The sequence below is a fragment of the Vitis vinifera genome, chromosome 4 (assembly GCF_030704535.1).
Source record: "Vitis vinifera cultivar Pinot Noir 40024 chromosome 4, ASM3070453v1".
NCBI classification, from domain to species: Eukaryota; Viridiplantae; Streptophyta; class Magnoliopsida; order Vitales; family Vitaceae; genus Vitis; species Vitis vinifera.
Window position 1 is genome coordinate 15,278,267 of NC_081808.1, and position 6,653 is coordinate 15,284,919.

At 27.2% G+C, this 6,653-nt stretch overlaps 1 long non-coding RNA gene across 1 annotated transcript; it reads left to right on the plus strand.

The window, feature by feature from the left end:
- The first annotated feature begins 1,079 nt into the window (after window positions 1–1,079).
- Window positions 1,080–3,907, plus strand: LOC132253589 (uncharacterized). The gene is made up of 2 exons (XR_009465451.1): window positions 1,080–1,146; window positions 3,638–3,907. It is a non-coding gene; the product is annotated as an uncharacterized LOC132253589 (long non-coding RNA).
- The last annotated feature ends 2,746 nt before the right edge of the window (window positions 3,908–6,653 follow it).

The window sequence follows — 6,653 nt, forward strand, 5'->3', positions numbered from 1 at the left end:
TTGAACCAAAGAAAAAAAATAAAAATAGGATTCGTTGAAAGTGAGTGGCGGCCATGAGGATTTGGTGTGGTGAGATCATGATATATATATATATATATTTGGCTGAATTAAAATGATATAAAAAATGATTGACACATGCATTAAGAGAATAATTGAAGAGCCGGCGGTGGAAATGCAAGCTGCCACATGGGGAAGTGTTTTGAAAAAGGAGGGGATAGGGCGTTTTGAAAAAGAAAATTAGGGGGAAGTGTTGAGAGGATTTAGGAAGGTGGATTGGGGATTGGAAGAAGTGATTTCTCTTTTTGGGAAGGGATGAGGAGGCAGAGAGGTAAAAAAGAGATTATGATATAAGAAAGACATGGGAGAAGCCTGAAAAACGAGGGGGTCTTCTGAAAAATAGAGGTGGAGAAATTCTGGTAAAGAGGTTTTTGAGAAGCAAAAATAGAGGAGTAGAATCAGAGTGACACCTTGAGGTATGACTATTCCAAGTTTCCTATTCATTCTCGTTATTACCATGTTCTTCATTCATTTCTTGTTGTCCCTGGATATCTATTTGACACTTTGGGGTATGGGTAGCAGATGGCCATATGCTATTTATTAAAGTCTGAGACGTTTGCATGTTGGTTGCCATTATTTCCAGCTACGATTTCTTTGCTTTTGTTGAATGAATAATACAGATGTAGTTTAGTTTTGCTGCGTGATGATTAAAGATCATCTTCTTATTATTTTTTGCTTAGAATTCATGGTTTCTCTTATCTACACTACTACAAAAATAATATATGATGTCACTATTTATGGTGTCGCATTTAAAATAATGACACCATTGAACTTAAAATTTATAAAGGTGACACATCATATAAAAAATCTTCAATTAGGATAGTTAGATGATGCTAATTTCAGATTTACGGTGTCATTTTTTGGAAGTGACACCATATGAAATAAAAAGTTTTAAATTTTATAACTTAATGAGCCCTTTTTAAAAATAGTGAGTAGGAACAATTTATGAAAAGTCCATTGTTTCCATAGATACATTAACTAATATAAAAGATCTTATTGCTTAACCCTAACCATCGTTTTCTTCTTCTTCTTCTCACACCCATGGTCGGCACACCCATAATTGATATTCTTTGCTTCGTAAAATCTCGGGTAAGTCAAAATCTCTTATCTACCATTTTCATTTTTTTTATTAATGCAAAAAACTTTGTTAGTATAATTGTTTTATATCTCTTGATTTAGTATATCTATGATGTGGGTTTTGTAAATGGTGTTTTTTATCGAGTTCCAGGGAAGTAAAAACTAGGTTTAACATTCTAACATATTTTTTGTTTCATTGCTAATAAGCCCCAAAACAAATGAAAACAAGAAAAATGAATTATTTTTAAAAATTTTGTCTAATTGAGAATGAGAGATACACTAGTTTGTAGTAATTTTTCACATGAAATAGTATTTTATTGAAGACTTGACTATATTTGATACTTTTTTCCACCGTGCTAGGAGCTTTTTGGTGAAGTCTAACAATAGAGATTGACATTTACTACAAGATGATACTCAATTAATCCAAAAGCACTTAAGTTATTTAGGGTTTTCTTCAGTTAACCTAAGAAAACATTCTCATTTTCTTTGTATTGAGTCACCTAAATAGAATAGAATATTGGGTATCAGAGTCGTAAAGGGTATTATAAATATGACTTTTTTTTTTAGAGTCACCTACATGGAATGAATTATTGGTAGGTGAACAAAATATTGGGGTGATTGTAATAGTTGAATTAGTAAATGGAAGATAAGTGTATGTTGCTTTGTTTATTCTATAAAAACAATAATTTTAGTAGTTGAAATTTACATGCTTTGTTGTTTTATAAAAACAATAATTTTAGTATTTGAAATTTTAAAATGTGAATGAAATGCCTGAAAATATGTTTTGAAAAATAGGATAGTAATAAATGGAAAATAACTCATTTCCTAAAAATATTTTGATAAATTAAAATAATATGTGGTTAAAATATATTTTTGTGAAAGTATTTAAAAATGAATCAAAATATTAATAATTTTTATTTTGTTTGAAAATAATTTAGGAATATAAAATAATATTGGGGATAATTTTTGAGTTTAAATTGGGTTATAAATGGTTAATTTTTTTAGGATTGTCCTTTTTGAAAATAATCCAATGATAATTTTTTTAAATAAGAATGTTGAAAATAATTTTAAAAATAAAATTTTGTTGGTAATGATTTTTCTAAAAGTATTTTAGGCATAAATGGAAATTTCTTGTATGAAAATAAGAGAATTTATATATATATATATATATAATAGACATAAAAATAGACTTCTTTGATATTTAATAAACAAGTGAATTTTTCTCTAAAAAAAGAATAAAATAAGAATTTCTCTATATAATAAAATAATTTATATATGAGATAGTTTTCAATAAGAAAGTTTTGAAAATAAATTTGGGATAAAATATTTTTTAGTAAGTTTTGTTTAGATAATTCAAGAATAAAGTGGTTTATTAACTTTTCTTAAAAAATAACATTCTTCTTTCTTTTTTGAATTGATCAATTTTTTTAGAAATAAAATTGTTAGATTCTATCTTTTGTAAATGTTTAAGATATTCTAAAAAATTCTTTAAAAATGAAATGACCTTTCTACCACATTCCTTGTAATAAATAATTGTTTTTTTTAAATACATATTGTAAAGTAAAAAAAAAAGTCTTTGTTTAGTTAACCTAAGAAGACATTCCTACTTTTCTTTGCGTTGAGAGTCACCTAAATGGAATAAAATATTCAATATCATAGGAGAGTAAAAAGTATTGTAGAAATGATTTTGTTGAGAGAGTTATCTAAATGGAATGAGATATTGGTAGGTGAATAAAATATTATGGTGATTGTAATAGTTGACTTAGTGAGTGGAGGAGAAGTGTATGCTTCTTTGTTTATTCTATAAAAACAATAATTTTAGTAGTTGAAAACGTGTATGAAATGACTGAAAATATTTTTTGAAAAATAAGAAAATAATAAATAGATAATAGCTCATTTCCTAAAAATCTTTTGATAAATTAAAATAACTTGCAGTTAAAATATATTCTTATGAAAGTATTTAAAAATGAACCAATATATTAATAATTGTTATTTTGTTTAAAAATAATTTAATAGTAAAAAAATAATACTGAGTTCAAATATGACTACTTTGTTATGAGATTCATTAAAGAAATAATTGTTGATTTTACAGTTATTGCATTAAAGGTTTTACTCGTTTAATGAATTGTACATAATTTCATACTTTCAATTATTGTGATATTAATGTTATTCTCATTTGATTTCAGTTTGATGACAAATAAAACATATTATCAAGTAGAATTTGATGAAATTAGAGAAAAATAGATTACTTTTGTGTTATAACTAATCATGAATCATATTGATGTATTGTGATCATTCATGGTAAGTCCCTTATTTGTTATATGATTGAATTTTCCATTGATATTGTATAACATTACTTATTCTTTACGAACTATTTTTATACCAAAATGAGAAAAAGGAAAAATAAAAAGAAAACATTAGTACTTAGATTTGTTTATTGTTTATAGCATCACATTTTTATTTTCAATAAGAACTCTAAAACTCATTAAACTATGAAATGCAGGTATACACTCTTGGGAGGACAATATGAAGAATAAAAAGAAAGGAGAAAGAGGCAACAAGATTTAGGTTTTTAGATATGACTCTTATGTCATACATTATAGGACATAAATGTTACTTTATTTGGAATTGAGAATTTTGGGTTTTTGGATGCAACTCTTGTGTCATTTTATGGTTAGCCGGTTTTATGCATATGAAATGCAAGTATACATGAATGTTGGGAAGCTTAACATTTCTAAATCATGTTTTAATGTGTATTCACTTTTCTTTTTTAGTTTTGGTGGGTTTGATGTGTTTGATGTACTATCATTTTTGTGAACATTTGATATACAAATATTATTGGATGATGTAATATGTTACAAATTAATTCATAAGCATTATGAAAATATAAGTTAAATGTAATATGATTATTATATTTATGGACAATTTACACAGGTTAGTCTTATTTATTAATAAGCATTACAAAAATCTACAAACTAATCAACAAAAAACAACCCTATCTTCCATAATCATTTACAATGATATGACACCATAAATTAAAGGTGATACATTTAATGTGACACCATAACTCAAAGATGATGCATTTAATATGACACCTTATATATCTCATACAACTCTATATCAAATTAAGCATCACTAAAAATATATGGTGTCTCTTTTGAATGTGTCACCATTTATCTGTTTTGGTGTCACTTCCAAATATGTCACCAATTGATACCCTCTATGGTGTCAGTGGATAAGGTGACGCTATGTTGTAGTGACACCCTATGTTTATAGTGACTTATTATAAATGTCACCATATATCTTTTTCCTTGTAGTGCTAGCCTGTAAATGCATGAGGTGAAGCCTCATTTAATGGCTTAATGATTTGTGTTTATAATATGTTTCTTTTGTTGTTATATGGTTGTGGTTTTCCTTGAGTTTTGGTGTCCATCCCGTAGTGTGCATTAGGCTGTTTACCACCATGTGATTTTTCTGGGTATAATGCCTTGGTTATGAGTATGGTTCAGGTGTGGGTGACGGTGCTAGAAGTGGAGCTGTTTGGTATACAAACCAAAGTTAAGGAAATTATGTAGTGACGGGTGTCTTTGAGAACCTCTGGCCGGATGTGAAATCAGAGGTGCGAGGGTAAGGAGAGGAGGATGGAACTTCTTAGTGATATCCAGCATTCTGGATGGGGTTTGGAGCAGAGTTCGAAGGTGAAAATGAGGCAGATTTTTTTTTTTATAAAAAATTTGGAACAACCCGGGTTTTTGAGGGGCTGCATCAAGGAAGGATTTTGACAGGATGCAATCTTTTGGAATCGACATAGGACGGGGAATGCACTATGGGAATGAGGTTTTTCCATGGACAACATTTATGCATATAGGAGTATTTTCCATGGACAACACACATACATATGATTGTAATTTCCATGTACAACACACATGCATGGATTTGAGAGTATTTTTCATGGACTGCAAGTATGAATGTGAGGATATTTTCATGCACAACACGCACATAGTGGGTTGCAGGGAGATACCTTCTAGAAAATTCAACATGAGTGCTAAGTTACAAAGTTATAAGCTTTGATGTTTTGATTCGTTTCATTTTAAAGTTTGTAATTGTTTTTAGAGTTTTGTTTGTTCAATTTAGTTAAATCTCATATTGTGGTTTTCTTGTTCCAAGTTTATTAATTTTTAATTTTTCATACCCCAATATTTATTTTATAGTCATTTTAGAGTTTTAGTCAATCAAATTATTTAATCATATGTAATAATTGCTTTTGTGTGTGTGTGTGTGTGTTTTTTTTTTTAAATTTTGGTAATTTTAATTTTTATCCATCAATATTTAGTTTGCATTTTCTGGAATTTAAGTTAAACATGTGCTATTATTTTTATGTTTTTAAGTTCGATAATTTTAATTTTGATCCATCAATATTTAGTTTGAGTTTTCTGGAATTTCATTTATTTATTTTAGTTAATTTCATGCGATAATTTTTACGTTTCAAATTTGTTAATTCTAACCTTTGATTTATCAATAATTAATTTTATAGTTATTTAGAGTTTTAGTTAATTAGTTTGGTTAATCACATGTTACCATTTGCATGTTTCCAAGTCATTTATTTTAATTTTAATCCATCATACTAGGTATACAATTGTTTAGAATTTTAATTAATTAATTTAGTTAATCTCGTGTTTCTGTTTGCATGTTTCCAAGTTCGTTAATTTAGGTTTTAATTTATCATATTGATTTTGTAGTCGTTTATAATTTTAATTAATTAATTTAGTCAATCTCGTGTTACTGTTTACATGTTTCCAAGTTCGTTAATTTAGGTTTTAATTTGACAATATTTTACTTTGTAGTTGGTTAGTGTTTAAATCAATTAGTTTAGGTAATTCCATGATATTGTTTACATATTTTTCAGCTCGTTAAGCTTAGTCTTTGATTTATAAATATTTATTTTGTGTATTTATTGGAATTTTAGTTAATTGATTTAGTTAATCATAGGTTATTGTTTTCAAGTTTGATAATTTCTAGTTTTTGATCCATCTTGTTTTAGCCCACGTGCTTTTAAAATTCTAATAGTAAGATTTATTTTATTGTTATCATGTTATTCTATTTTATCAAAAAATACTTTGCTTATTGCTTTGGTGATCATTTGTTTTATTTTCTTTTTTTAAGGCATTTGGAAAATGATGAAGTTTGACCTCTATCCTCACCATATCAATTTAGTTAGTTGTCAAAAATTTTCCTTCTCAAATTTCCATTTTATCTTGTTTTCTTGATTTTTGATTCCAATTATTTGTTGCTTTCAAACAATTATTTATTTATTTATTTATTTTCTCTCGAAAAGAAATATTTTTATCAAAATACTCTTTATTTAAATGCATTAAAAAAAAAAACTCACTTAGGATCCATAGGATCAAAAATCTTCCTTTTAAAAGCATGCAACCAAATTTCATTCAGTTTTCACCTTATTTTAATTTTTCATAAAACTTTGATTTTGAGTGAATCATGAACCCAAGCTTGTAGTCCTA